Source organism: Sebastes fasciatus, chromosome 19, assembly GCF_043250625.1.
Source record: "Sebastes fasciatus isolate fSebFas1 chromosome 19, fSebFas1.pri, whole genome shotgun sequence".
In the NCBI taxonomy this organism is placed as follows: Eukaryota; Metazoa; Chordata; class Actinopteri; order Perciformes; family Sebastidae; genus Sebastes; species Sebastes fasciatus.
In genome coordinates this window covers 19,249,150-19,264,180 of record NC_133813.1, presented here as the reverse complement: position 1 = coordinate 19,264,180, position 15,031 = coordinate 19,249,150, and the positions used below count along the sequence as shown (strand labels likewise).

Genomic DNA, 15,031 nt, shown 5'->3' with positions numbered 1-15,031 from the left:
CCTCAGATGAGGTCAAACATAATGTCTTTCTGACCTCGTGCGAGTCGTCTTTCTGAGGGTAGATGCTACTTCCTGAGATTGAGAGATGAGGTGGGGTGCAAAAAAGAGAGGTGGCAAAGGAAGTGGAGGGGAAGGGTAGGAGCCGGGACCTGGTAAAAGGGGGGGGCAAGGGCCAGCGAAAGGAGGGAGGGAGCGAGCGAGGGAGGGGTGCGGGTGGGAGTGCGGGGCTCAGAAAGAGGGACGGATTCAGTTCCCACACTTCTAATTACTGTGTCACTGGAGACTGAAAGGGGACTGCCCCTGGCCCTAGGGAATTTGCTGGGGCCGGTCGCAGAGAGGGAGCAGCGGTGGAGGGAGGGAAGGGAAGGGAAGGGGGCAGAGGAGCGGAGGGAGGGAGGGAAGGAAGGGTGGAATTAAAGAGGGTGTATGACACAGGAACTCTCTCCATCGTCCTTTCTTTAGGTTTTACCTCATTGCATTCACACTAGAGGTGAACCCCTTTACCGCGAGTCCCCCCTCTCCCCTCCCCTCCTCTGCCCTAATACCCCAACCTCTCACCTCCGACCCACTTCTCCTTAACCTCCCTTACCCTCCTCCACCTCAGTCCTCTCTTTCCCTTCAGCCTTTGTTCATCATCGTGTACTGCTTCCTTTTTTACCCCCACACCCCTCCCTCTCTTCTTTTTTTTTTTTTTTACCTCCCCCTCTACCTCTCTGCGTTTTTTTAATGCTGGGTTCCTCTTCCGTGTCTCCTGTTGACATGAACAAGACTCCCAGAGACACTTTGATGTGAGTTTGAACACACACTGATGTCTCATTCTGCATCATTATTGCCACTTAACCCTGAGGCCTTTTCCTCTGTTATTTAGCCTTTATCTCACCCTCCCATAGCCTGTCCACTCACTCCACAACTCAGCAGTGGCTTGAGAACGGTTTGAAGCAGTAATGATGTTGCTATCTTCCTCAGCATCTCTCCATTGTCTCATGGACCAGTTGGTCATTTTGTGGTCCCTGTAAAAACCCTCACTATCCTTTCTTCTGAGATAGATACCAGCTTTTTTGGTGTGCACAGACAGTATGTTTTCTTCTTGAACCCATTTATTGATCAGCTGAGGTATTGATCCAAATGTAATGTGGTGGGTTTCTGGGTGTGAATTAGTTGTAAATGTACCTAATTACCTAACTATTACCCGTTCTTAGTGTCCTCCTCAGTTGTTGTGCTCGGCTAAAGGAGCCTATTGGGAATTTGATGCTTACATAAAACTCCGTACTTAATTGGAGAAAGAAATATTTGCAATTTTGAACAAATGTTCATTCTTTAATCACCCCGATAATTGAATTTCAAAATGTGAGTATGGAAGTTCAGTCGATACATCAAAACTAAAAAAATCTAACCTAAAAGGACTCTTACAAGCTTATGGAGCTCTCAACCACTTTTCATGGTCTTCATTCAGTGAATGGAGCTGTCTCAGTTGAGCCTGAGGACCTGAAGGCCCAGACACACCAACTCAATATCAAAGAACTAGCAGCGACGAATGCCACCAGTTGCGTTGCCTCACATCGCCTTTGTCTTGGCCAAAAAGTTGCACTTGACCACACAGCAAAGACTACAGCCAACGGCCAACTACCATGTACGTTGTGCATCTGCATGAGATGAAATAACTCTCCCTACCAGCAGGCGGCGGTAGTCTGTATTTGTCATTCAAAAAGGGAAACCGGAAGACCGAGGACGGCGGATATAAAAGCCGTCGTTATGATACGTACATGAAATAAAGTGCCGTTTGCCAATGCTGACCATTTTCACACCCATCTCACTCACCACTTAGCTTCATTCCAGACCGCCGTGTCGTTGTGGAAATATCCGTGTATTGATCAGATGAGATGAAGATGAAAAACGAGAAAAGCCTTCTGTGTTTTTCCTCTTGACTTTACTCGTTGTGCAGATACGGGCGGACTAGAGCCGACATTGCGGGACACACTGCAAAAACTAGGCTGAAGACGCTCACCGACGGCCTCAAACTGTTTGACAGCCTTGGCTTGGTGTCTCAGGGCCTTTAGTCACAGGATAACAGGTGGTCATATCTGGAGGGGAGATCGTAACTGCTGGTCGAGGATTTGCCTTCTGCTTTGCATGTGAATGAATGGCCTCCTTGATCTTTCTTTGGTAACTGTTGATTGTAAATATGTCAAACTCTCCCACTGTTGGTTTAGTCCCAACTAAGACTGGTAGAGTATATGATGGCTGCAGATATAGTCCAAAAAGGGACGCGGACAGCGGATGCACAAGCATTTCTATGTGTACTACATGATAAGGTGTCTGCATACATGGATGCTTGTCGGCATGTACAGTCCATGCTTACACAAATTTAAATCACATGGACCCTCAATTGCGCTCCATGCTGCTTGGGGTGTTGTTGCTGTGTCTGAAATTATTATGTACAAGATGATGCAATTTTTTTTGCCCACACGAAAGGATAAAGTTATCCTTCACTTAAGCCTCGGTTATACTCCCAAACGGACGCGTACATGGACAGCTGCGGACACCGCGGATGAGTAGTAGTTCTGTTTATACTGTCTGCTTGGAGGACACGTTTCACACATGCACAGTAGATCGCTACGCTACCACTTAAACCAATTGCCGGCCTACGAGTACACCCTCTAATGAAGAACTTTACGTCACGCGGACCCTCACATACGTACGCGGAAAGTATAACTTGCCTGCCCACTTCTCAGATTGCAACAAAAAGAGAGACCATATTTGTTTCATTGGGATTCTGCTGATGAGAAAATAAACCAGCCCACACCTGTTTGAATCTGGCCAGTAGTGTGTGCCTCAAGCCACAGAATTAGCCAATTTGAAGGCCGATCAGTGTGTAAAATGATTTGCCGGTATCCCAACCTGACGCCTGACACCTTGTCTGTCAAAAAGCCATGTGAGAGAGTTGTATCCTCTCCGTTCACTCGTAGCTCTTCAGGAGAGAACACACCAGACCAGCCATCACCATCACCACTGTCAATATTTACAGTCCTGGATGAATCACTCTGCATTACAATAACATTCCCTGCGTGCCTGCATGCCTTTACATCAGGAAGACATGAGAGAAAAAAAAAGGAAAAATGAGAGGGGGGGGCTGCAGGGTGAAATATGCGCCAGCAGCGATAAACGTTGAGCAAAGGAATCTGCCACTGTCTCTCCCATGACGGCGCTGTCTGTCTGTCTGTCTGTCTGTCTGTGTGTGTGCAGATGTAGTTCAGGTTGATGGATTCAGGTTGAGTGGGTGGAATTTCAGTTTGGTGTGTGTGTGTGTGTGTGTGTGTGTGTGTGTGTGTGTGTGTGTGTGTGTGTGTGTGTGTGTGTGTGTGTGTGTGTGTGTGTGTGTGTGTGTGTGTGTGTGTGTGTGTGTGTGTGTGTGTGTGTGTGTGTGTGTGTGTAATGACAGTTTGAGAACTGTTAGCGCATGTCGAGGAAAGCTGCGGATGTCGTAACAATATCAAGGTTGAATGGGTTCAGTGAAGGCTCGGGAGGAATTAGCATATTTAGACAGTTTTAGTGTGTGAGCGTGTGTAAACGTCACACTGTATAGGCAAATGGGGGGGGGGACATTTGGAGCACCACGTCTGCCTCGAAAAGACAAATGTTAAGTGACAGTTGCATGGATGCTTTATATCTGAGAGAACCAGTTGTCTTTATTGCACATATGACAGTGCCAAAAACCCCACCATTTGTCTCCTCAACAGTCAAATGGAAACAGGCAGAGATGGGTCCCAGGGTTTGTAAAGTTTTCTTTGAAGTTTAACCTTGTTCAATAAGTTGTGAGAACAATTCAGAGTACGGTTTTGTTTCATGTGTGAATCTACCAGCAAGGATTATTTTTTATTTCTCTGGCTCAAACCAGAGAGTGCTTAAATGGACTTGGACCTGCTGTTACAGTTAATAGAGAAGCAAAGTCCTTACGTCACTCCTAGGCTCGCCACTGTTTCTCTAACTTCTGTAACTTAATGCAATTTCTCATTAAGGGTTTCTAGCATTGGCCAGCTTTGACTAGGATCTGACAACTATCTGGCTTTGCTCCATAGACTCTCATGCACTCTCATTATTTTCAGGCTGGTTTTGTGGATTTCGAGCCAGTCATGGTTAAAACGTTGTGCCTGGGGCCATGTAATAGTGATACTTGTTATCTGGAGAGGTTGGAAGGAGTTTCTCTGTTCCGGCTTTACAGGAACAGTGTCGATCGCAAGGTGATGTGGTGGTTCACTTTTACACTGTGATCTGTAGGCTTTAGTGAAGGGTCAATTGCCATTCTACTAAATTACAATCTACTACAGCATTTGCTGTTAGGATTTGATCCCTTAGTGATGTTAACAGATGTTACCGATTAATTTGTTAGCCTTCGAAAGACTACAGCTTCCATGAAAAATGTTCATCGTAACACACACAATACATGATCACTTACTGTATGTCCCTTAGCTATGATTTTTCTACCAACGCTTCCTTTTAATGCCGTCTTTACCAAAAAAAATTTAGCAGCAATCTCTGCTTTCTAAATATTTCTACCCATTCATTTGTTTTTGTTTTTTTAAAAGACTTATAGCTGTCTAGACAAATGAAGTGAACTGTTGAGCAAAGTCATGTTGTAAGGATGGATTTTTAGTCCTTTGCATTGCTACAAATGTCAGTGTGATTCTGAATACATTTGTTGTACTTTTACAACAGTTTCTCTTTGGCTCATACATTAATGAGATAATCTACACATCTAGGATCTGTAAGGAGATTCTGAATCTTTGGCAAGTTTCGTGTGATTAGGGATGCAAATACAACTCAGTATATCTGCTGTTTACTGTCTCAATTAATCGATCAATCATTACATCTACAAACATGAGAATTGTATCGTCCAACGCCCAAAGATATTCAGTTTACGGTCCTAAAAGACAAAGAAAAACTGATAATCCTCACAATTGATGAGCTACCGTACAAGTTTTGCATTTTTTTGCTTAATAAATGACTGAAACGATTAATCGAGAGTTGAAATAGTTGCAGATTAATTTTCTGTTTTATCAGTTATTGGACTAATTGTTTCACCTTTGGCCGGTCTGCTCCGTCTGAAGCACAGAGCAATTTTCCGTTGTGACCCAACTCAGCCCGACACTGACATGGGAATTAACTACTACAATTGAAAAGCACAGTAGGGCAAGTGTTGAATGTCATGTGCCGCCTATCACATTGCCCCTCCAACTCAGAATGTTTAGTCTGGCTGTTTTAATTTTAACTCAAAAAAGCAACATATCAATAGAGGCTGGCTGGCGGTTTAATCCAGCTTTTTATGTTTTTGAGATGAGCCGTTTTTATCCCTCTTCAAAAGCCACTGCCCAGTGAGCAGCATTGTCAACGGACCTTTTCAGTACGCTGTTTTCCTCAGCTGTTTGGCTCAGACCGGCCCCAGCTATCTGGCGTCTGAAGAGAGAGAAAAAAAAGAGTACTTGGAGATGGAGAGAAAGAAAGAGGTTAGAGGTGAGAGACAACTAGAGAGAAGGAGAGAGGGAGATTGAAGGGAGCACTGGAAGGGGGTAGATGGGAGCTTCAAGCAAGACATAGAACAAGAGAGAAGACATAGGTTCAGTTGGAGAGAGAGTGAGATGGAGGTTAAGGTTGAAGGTTGAGTGGGTGAAAAACAGAATGAGCTGACTGTGCCAAGCCAAGGGAAAGCATTAGTGCTATTTGTGTGACGGCTAGACTGTTATCTGCTAGGCTCTAGACGATTATCTTCTTCATTACCCCTTTTAGTGAGCTCCAATGAAGAGGGACTAAGGGACGGAAGAAAAGGCAGAAATGTTGAGGCCAAGTGGAGGGTGAGAAAATGGTCGAAAGTGGAAAGCAAAGTTGACGGGAGAAAGAAACAAAAAGGGATTGAGCAAGAGTTAAACAGAGTGAGGGAGCCGGGCTTATCGATCGACGGGCAGAGACATGAATGCATGGTTGTGCCTCATCTTGTGTTGCTACTGATGACCTGTTACAGATTAAGGGTGTGGTAAGAATGAAACAATCTATATAATACAAACAACGTAACATAAGTACAAATATGTCAGAAACGTCACTAAAAATGTGAGAAACGTCACTTACGTATCTTATGAAACAAATCACCGGTCTCCTGGTTCAAAGTCGTGTGTTTGTTGGACCCCTCCACCTCCCCTCCCGCCCACATAAGATAAGAAGTCATTCTCGCTTTATATTCTACATCTCTAGCTCTGAGCTTAGCATACTTCTGTGGAGCGTTTACATTGCAGTCAGTAGAGACTAAATTGCGTACAAATGACACGCAAATTGCAAGAAAAGCGCTAAATGCCTTGCGCATTATCGTGACATTCATACTCTTTTTCGTGAGAACGGGCTGAATAAATACAAAACTAAACTTTACATGGTTAACGAAGTCAACCATGTAAAGCTTTTTATGAGCATGCAAGTGTCTCTAATGTCTAAAAATAAAAAACATAATACAACGACTTCAATGACGAGTCTTACTGTACTGTATAAGCAAGTAGATGCTGCATTTCATATATTTAGTACACAAATTATTTGATTAAGAAGAGATTGAAGCTTAAACATAAAGTGAGAGAAGTCGATTTAAGCTCTAAACCTGCTTGTTCAAAGAGAAAAGTCAGAGAAATTATTCATTGGCAATAAGAAATGGATGTTGGCGCAACCCTCAGAGAAAATGAAAGAGTAGAGCACAAGGAGCAATTAAGTAGTGTTGAAATAATAAAGCGACTTGACATAGAAAACCATAGCACATCTGTCTTGGGTCGGTGATTTGAAAACAAGTTCACTGGTTTCGTAAAATCGTCTTTATGCTTGCCAATTTCCATATTGTTTACATATGCAGCACGTATGCACAAAATAAAATGAACCGCAGACTTTCGCAGTCACATTCTATTTAACACAACTGGATGCATCCCTGGGAAATTCAAGGAAGGAAATAATGTGACTTGCAGGTGAAATGAGTGGGTGCAACGTGAGTCAGGGAAGGGTGTGCGTGCGTGTGTGTGTGTGTGTGTGTGTGTGTGAGAGAGAGAGAGTTGCCTGTGAGTTTTTACATCTTCTGCATGCCTGCGAAGTATGTGCGAGTGTGTATGTTTGTGCATGTGTGTGTGAGTCAGAGGAAGGTGTGTGTGATGTCAAGCCCAGACAGGCTCTGCTGTGGTCCAAGTTCAGGTTGCTGTCAGGTGGTAATGGTTAGTTAACAGAGCTGGTAATTACCTCAGACTGTCAGGCTGAGACACTGGCCAGATACCCTCAGGATACTGTGGGAAAGTACATTTAGTAGGTTACTGCAGTGTTTCCCCTCATGCTCCTCCTGCTGCAGCAGAAAAGTGACCCCTACTCTAGGTGTTTTTACATACAGTATACAGGAAGAATTTATCTTTTAAAAGGATGTATCAAACTACTTAAAAATTAACAAAATGCACGTGCAGTACAAGAATAGTAATATGAGTTATAAGAAAGTTTTACCTAGCTGTACACATTCTTAGTTCTTTCTTTGAAATCTGTGTTAATCATATTGTACTGTTAATAATTTGTATTTCCCCATGTTTCTTGTGGAATCCCGTCTCTCTGACCATTACATTGTACTTAAGCAATAGGCTACGACAGGCCGTGGTATGCTGTGATTATGTGATATCCCTCCGTGTCGCATCGGGCCGAACAACGCCCCTATTTCTTTTATAAAACGGTCATCAAGCAATATGAAAGTTATATACACATTCCGATTTAAAAAGCTTTTTATCAATAAATAATAATGTTCACAATAAAATAGGCTTGTCTTCGGTCCGACCAGGGCTGGCTCTTGCTCTTTTGGTGCCCGAGACGAAATTTGGATTTGGAGCCCCACCCCACTTTTTTTAATGTATTTATTTATTTATTTTTTGCTTCAATGCAGAAAATGAAGAAGGGTGCCCACCTGCATTTTCTTTTACTCATTATTTTCTTTTAATTTTTTAGAGGGCGGCTAGAGCCCCTCAGAAGGTGTTGCCCTAGGCGACCGCCTATATGTCCTATGCCTTAAGCCAGCCCTGGGTCCCACTTACGGCTATAATCTCTCTTGTGTCAAGACCCACATCAGATAGTTGCTGAATCGTGGCGCTGCGGAGGCAGTGGTTGTTGTATTTCTGCTGCGTTCCTGCTTGCTTGCATATTCTGGGCAACATTGTGGAACCTCCTCTTTACGTAGCGCTGCATGTCGTTTGTCAGGTGGAATTTTTCCGGAGATGGACACACCTCAATCCACTCCTCCATAGATGTTAACCATAAATAAATTCCATTTCAAAGCCGGTTTTATCAGCTAACTTTGTTACTTTGTGCGTTGTACATGTTCCGCGTTGGAGGAAGTGATCATAATGATGATAATGTTTGTTTTTTTCTCAGACACGGAGTGATACTGAAAGTGCAAAGGAATTAGACGTCATAGCAGTGGTATGTGGGTATTTGTGTTATGACTATGAACGAATCGGATTGCTTGATTTTTAGCTACCCATTTTATAAATTTGATTTACCTCATCAAGTAACCCCCGTATGGCCCATCTGAATAAACTAAATTATTTACCCATGCACCCTCATCTTATCATTTAGTTTTTTTCAACATGAGAAGAGCGGTTGTGCATGTCTAACTTCACCTCAGTTTGGCTGCGTTTCAAAATCGAAACACCTTTAGCTTGTTTGCAGAGTAAAAAAATAAAAAAATTTGACCTAGATTAAAACCATAGTAGGATGTTGCAGCCACTGAACCACAAGATTGCCTCTTTAATTTTAAATCAACATATTTATGAGTAACTGTTTTATCAGTAAAGAGAATTCTTTGACTTCCTTCGTCACCGGTTTGACATTGCAGACTGACGGCTGCTGTCCCGGCTTTGTTCTCCACTCAAAGATAACTTGATTTAATGATTAACACTGAAATGATGTCAGCTTTTTCAGTGGAGGAGTGCTAAATGAAGCAAGATGTTTCCACTCTCTCCACACTTTCTCCTTCCTTCTGCCCGGCCAAAGAAAATTAACACGGGTCACTTTTCCACAGTTTGCATCCGTCAGTAAAAAATCCATGTGTGAGATTGTCGATCGCTGTTGGAAGGAATTCAAGTCACCTAGCATGACCTTGGGACTGTGTGGGAAAGCAGAGAAAAAGGTTAATGCTTTGGGCCAGTTAGCTCCACCTTACTCATCATTTTTGAAGTAGTATGAGGCTGCTTTTTCCAGTTCAGCGTGCCATCCCACTTTCAATGGACCTACATAATTTACAGAATGACAGGGAAGAAAAGATGGCAGGATGTCACAGACATGCGATGATGGGAGCAAACAATGAATCTCTGGTGTTTTTAATTTCTTTCCTTGGAAGGAATACTGCAGTTTCTAGAAAAAGATGTCCATTTCTTATAAACTGTGTATATGTTTTAGACCACAGCAACCTTGGACAGCGGAATTAAGTATTTTTAACCTTAACTTTGACTTGAAATTCACATTGAGACTGAAAAGACAACATTTTCAAAGGGAAAACGGTGGTGCAGTTCTTCCTCCCCTCTCGCTCGTCTTCTCTCCAGTTCCCACGCTGCCCCCTTACCTGACTTACCACAATTTGAATCAAATCACTGGTTCCCAATTGGCTGCTCTGACCATGTGACCTACATCGGCCCTAAAAGCACCGCCTTTTGAGATTGGTCTAGGATTTTCCCATGGGAGCTGCCTACAGAGCTAGCGCAGTGTGTGTGTGTGTGTGTGTGTGTGTGTGTGTGTGTGTGTGTGTGTGTGTGTGTGTGTGTGTGTGTGTGTGTGTGTGTGTGTGTGTGTGTGTGTGTGTGTGTGTGTGTGTGTGTGCGTGCGTGCGTGCGTGCGTGCGTGCGTGCGTGCGTGCGTGCGTGCGTGCGTGCGTGCGTGCGTGCGTGCGTGCGTGCGTGCGTGCGTGCGTGCGTGCGTGCGTGCGTGCGTGCGTGCGTGCGTGCGTGCGTGCGTGCGTGCGTGCGTGCGTGCGTGCGTGCGTGCGTGCGTGTGTGTGTGTTTGAGAACGTTAGGGGAAAATCTCCCACCCCCCTCCCTCTTTCCTACCTCCTCTCCACTATCCCCCTTTCTCCTCTCTTTTTTTCCACCACCTCCCATCCTTTGAAACACAGTATCACACTTTTAGATAGCCTTTGTTGTCACGGCAAGGAGCATTCTTTCTCTGGCGCGGCCACACGGAGTGTGAGAATGCAGGAGGTTCCCTGAAAAACACAGAAAGCACAAAAGACAGACGGAGTGAGGAAATGCAGCAATGTAACAACTGCCTAAGACTTTGTAGAGTGAAATACTAGGGCTGTCAAGCGATTCAAATATTGAATTTTGATTAATCGCATTATTGTCCGTAGTTAATCACAAATTAATCACACGTTTTTTTATCTGTTCAAAATGTACCTTAAAGGGAGATTTGTAAAGTATTCAATACTCTTATCAACATGGGAGTGGACAAATATGCTTGTTTTATGCAAATGTACATATAAATGTATTATTAGAAATCAATTAACAACACAAAACAACGACAAACATTGTCCAGAAACCCTCACAGGTACTGCATTTGAGCATAAAAATATGCTCAAATCATAACATGCCCAACAGGCAACAAAAGCTGTCAGTGTGTCAGCGTGCTGACTTGACTATGACTTGCCCAAAACTGCATGAGATTATCATAAAGTGGGCATGTCTGTAAAGGCATGTCTCGTGGGTACCATGGATGTATTAAAAGAACTGGATACAGCGTTGGAGGCGGGGCCCCGGTCATTCCTATGAGAGTTGCTCATTGGCGCATGAAGCATAAATGGCTCGACTTCCGTCTGGAAAAGTACCCAGATCTTGCCGGATCTTGGGCAACTGGGACAGTTGCGTCCGCTCGGTCACGTGACTCGGTCACGGAGTCCCCGCCGTCACGGCTTGCGCTCATTCACATGAACGGAGGAAGGGAAATAACTCTGGATTCAGCTATTAGTGCATTTTACAACTATAAAAACTTAATTTTTTTAAATAAGGGCTATTAAAGTGTTCGTACTGGGAAGTTGATTCACCTGAAAAAAAATTATCCGCTGAGTTACAGACATCTCTATCGCCATTTGGCCACTACGAAAGTCCAGATCGTCGACCGGCGCACTTCCTGGGGGCTTGGTGGGTACCCCTAGAACTCATTTTTATTCACATATCTTGAGGTCAGAGGTCAAGGGGCCCCTTTGAAAAAGGCTATGCAAGTTTTACCTCGGCAAAATTTAGCATAAGTTTGGAGCGTTATTTAGCCTCCTTCTCGACAAGATGACGACAAGCTAGTATGACATGGTTGGTACCAATGGATTCCTTCGGTTTTCTAGTTTTGTGTGATTCCAGTATCATCACTCTAGCTTTAAAACTGAGCCCACTACAACCTCCGAAAGATCAAATAGCAGCCGGGCCCGACGGTGGCCCCTCGGATTTTTAAGAGGTAAATTTAAAATCGCAAGTTTCGTTAATGTATTAAAGAAATTGGTGGTGAAAAAACAATTAGTGTTAACATGTTATCACGTAAACTTTGACAGCCCTATAAGAAAAATGGTTTTACTTATGTTTGCTGGTGGCTCTTTTGTGGCCTTTAACTTGCAAGAACACCAAGTGAGAACTGGACTTAAAGCCAGTATTGAAAAAATAATTTGTTTGCAAATGCTGTCGAACTGAGAGGAAAAAACAGTATCCTCACGTGCAGCTTGGTAGAAGCTTGTGCGTTGCGGTTCGAGAAGACGTGCACCCAAAGGACGGGTCTTTTAAAACACAATCAATAACATGGCAGTGTGGACCATGTCGCATGCGCCGGTCCTATAAAAACTTCAGAAACTCCAGACTGTGGTGACGGAAGCCACATGTCGTGCTTCTTGATGATCACAAACATGATATTTTTTGCCTGTGCAAACATGCCAAGCTATGATTGGTTTGACAACACTGTCAGTCTAATGCTTTCTGTGTCACTAGACATGCAGGAGCTGCGGAGGAGGCACCATCATGCGCTCCTTCGGGCTCTCTGTGACAACTGAAAACTCCAGTAGTTAAGTGGCGCCGTGGAAAAATCTTCATGTCCTGCAGCAAGCCAAGAAATCAGCCGTCTTCAAATCTTAAATGAAGGCTCAGAGCTACCATCTGTGTTCATTAAAAACATAAGGCACCGCAGGACCTCACCACTTTGACCAAGCTTGTTTTGTCATGTCCATTTCCATCAGAATGCATATTTGTTATTTGTCATTTTTGTATTTGTAATTTCACTATCTTCATAACTCCTTTGCTTTATTTACTTGTCTATTAGATCTCTGCAGGATCTTTGCATTTGTAACTATAGCTGCTTTTTGATTAATTATGGACAGAATTACTTCCATCCAGGTTTGCGTGTGTGCGAGACGGTGTGCGTGTCGTGCCTGCCCGTCCGTGGCTTAGCCTTGAGAGTTCAGAGCAGGTTCTGGCTTGCTCTACTCTGGGAAACTTTGAGCTGAGCAAATAGCTGGGTCTGTTTTCCTGGCTGCCGCCGCACTCGTGAGCCATGTGTATGCGCTGCGAGCACTTGTATGCATGCGGTTTATGCGCACTGTAGTGTGCGAATTGTAAAGTGTTGTGTCTGTGTGGTGAATTTGTGTGTGTGTGTGTGTAAGGCAGAATACAAAGAGGAGAATACAGAGTGTACTGAGGGAGAGATGAGCTTCATTCCCACAGACAACACAGGAGATGACACCTCTGCTATTCCCACACCTCCACTGTCTAGCCGCTCTCTCCCGTCCCGACCTCAGTTACCGCAGAGGCAAACACCGCTCTGCATGTGCACACATAGGAGAGGACACACTGTTGCGTTGGGTGGGTGGGTGTCTGCTCCCGATTTTGCAGTCTTCACGAAACTTTTCCTGGATAAAGAGAGACAAACTGGCTTTAAGTGAGCGACTGGAGTGGTTTGATTTACAGCCCACCTCTAAGTGGAATGCTGTTTGCTGGGTGGAGCTCAGGTTTGTTTACAAGGCTTTTAGCACTGACATGCTGTCAGGACGGCCTACAGACAAGTGTGTGTGTGTGTGTGTGTGCGCACGTTAGGGGCCGGCAAACAAGAGGTTACTAATGTCCCACCATGGGAGACCGTTACCACCTTCACCATGAAGAGCCAGGACAGCATGGCCATGTGAACGTTAGTGAGGCGTAAACGCTCTCTCGACACACACACTCACACACTGATCTGATCTTTCTGTAGCACCCCTTTCACGCCAAAGCACCCACTAAGGAAAAATGTCTGTGTGTGAATTGGTCAACACAGGTTTTCATGCTCTAAGACCCCGGTCTACACCTGGTTTTAACAAAGGTCTGACACTTTACGACTTGAAAAGGTGAACTCTGGTCACTATTGATACCATAGCGTTACTAAAGTAAAGTTACACTTACTTAAACTACATTTTCGTTTTAAAACGCATAACTTTTGCGACGTTTATGCCTAGCGTCCACACTACTCCAGCGTTTTCGAGCCCCTAAACAGAGACATTTGAAAACGCTGATGACTCTGTGTAAGTAAAACGATGATGCAGACACCCATTACCCACTCTTGATTTGGGTATTATCAGTCATGACGTGTCCTTCCCTGATCTGCACACCCCATCATATGAACCTTTTCAAGAAGAAAACAAACCACCAGTGGTTAATTTCAACATGGATTACGAGTTACAAGCGTCGCTGTCCTTGTTGTCTATGCTAGCAGCTGTTTCGCAGTTAAATTCTGCCTTTTATAATGCTACTACTGCCTACATGCGCAAGAGGCAAGCTATTATTCGAGCGCTTTACATCAATTATTGTGTCCAGCACTGTTTCCTGTTTACACCGGCACGCGCATGCCCAGTGTACGTGAATGGTCATGTGATGTGCATTTTCAGGCGTGGTACTATGAACGGAGATCAATTCTGAAACGGCCCTAAAACATTTGTCCGGACAAAGATCGTTTTACACGTTTCACACGTGGATGTAGCCTTACAGTTTCACACACACGTCTGCTTAATCTCTATAAACAGATTCTGCATTCACATGTAGAATCTGTAGGCAACGGGACAATATTTTGGTATCGGAAGCTCGTTTGTAGCCCGAGTAGCATTTACCAATCACGTTCGAGCAGGCTTTGGTTGAATGCAGGTAAACCGTCCGTGCGGCAAGCAAAAGAGGCGGAACGCATTGGGCCAAAATGCAATCTGGGAGCCCACCTGCTATCGTCTGACGATGATTTCGCTTTTTATTGGTTTAAAATTAGCTTAAACTGGCTACTTGTGGAAGAAAAAGCAATCATACATATCATCTCTCAACTCCAATTCCAGTGACACATCTCAAGTTGCTAATCGGACTGGAAAACAATGAGCACCACGAAAAAAGGATTGGTCTTGGCCCGGATTTCCGCTGGCTACACTAAAACCCCAGAAATATAGCCCCTTGCCCCCAGAGGCTTATCCGTCGTCAGATCAATCGCCGATGGGTTCCGAGATTGATTTCTGCTATGTGACTGATAAAAGTCACTATCTACTCCATTAGGATTGAGGGCTCAGTGTGTTTTGTCAAACAATGTAAGAAACCCACCGCCCCCCCACACGCTTCTTGCGTCAGACTTGGAGGGAGGCTGTCCAACAATTTTTGTAGTTTTCAAAAAACCAAACCTGCACAAACAGGTATGCAGAACTGTGAGTCAGACATTAGTCAGGGTTTTAATTTCTCTCTCAAGCTCTTTGTTCACACAACTAATTCTGTCACCTTTCATATGTACAAACAAGTGCAACGCCAGAAATGCCTTCGAGGAAAGATCGTCAAAACATGTGCGCTGTTGTCCCTAATTGAGCTGTTTTATCACGACTCCCGCCTCTCTATGACAGCGGGATTTTCACCTTGCCTTTAGGGTGTAGCTGCTTGGAACAGCTATACACACTTCTGCCTTCAGACGTCGCACAACTACTTTGTTTCGAGCATACTCCGGCCTCTCTAGTGTCTATAGTTTCAGATGCAG

At 44.1% G+C, this 15,031-nt stretch overlaps 1 protein-coding gene across 1 annotated transcript in view; it reads left to right on the top strand.

Annotated features, from left to right (window-relative positions):
* Positions 1-15,031, top strand: part of exd3 (exonuclease 3'-5' domain containing 3) — a 52,332-nt gene that overhangs the window by 35,337 nt on the left and 1,964 nt on the right. The gene's annotated exons all lie outside the window — the stretch shown is intronic.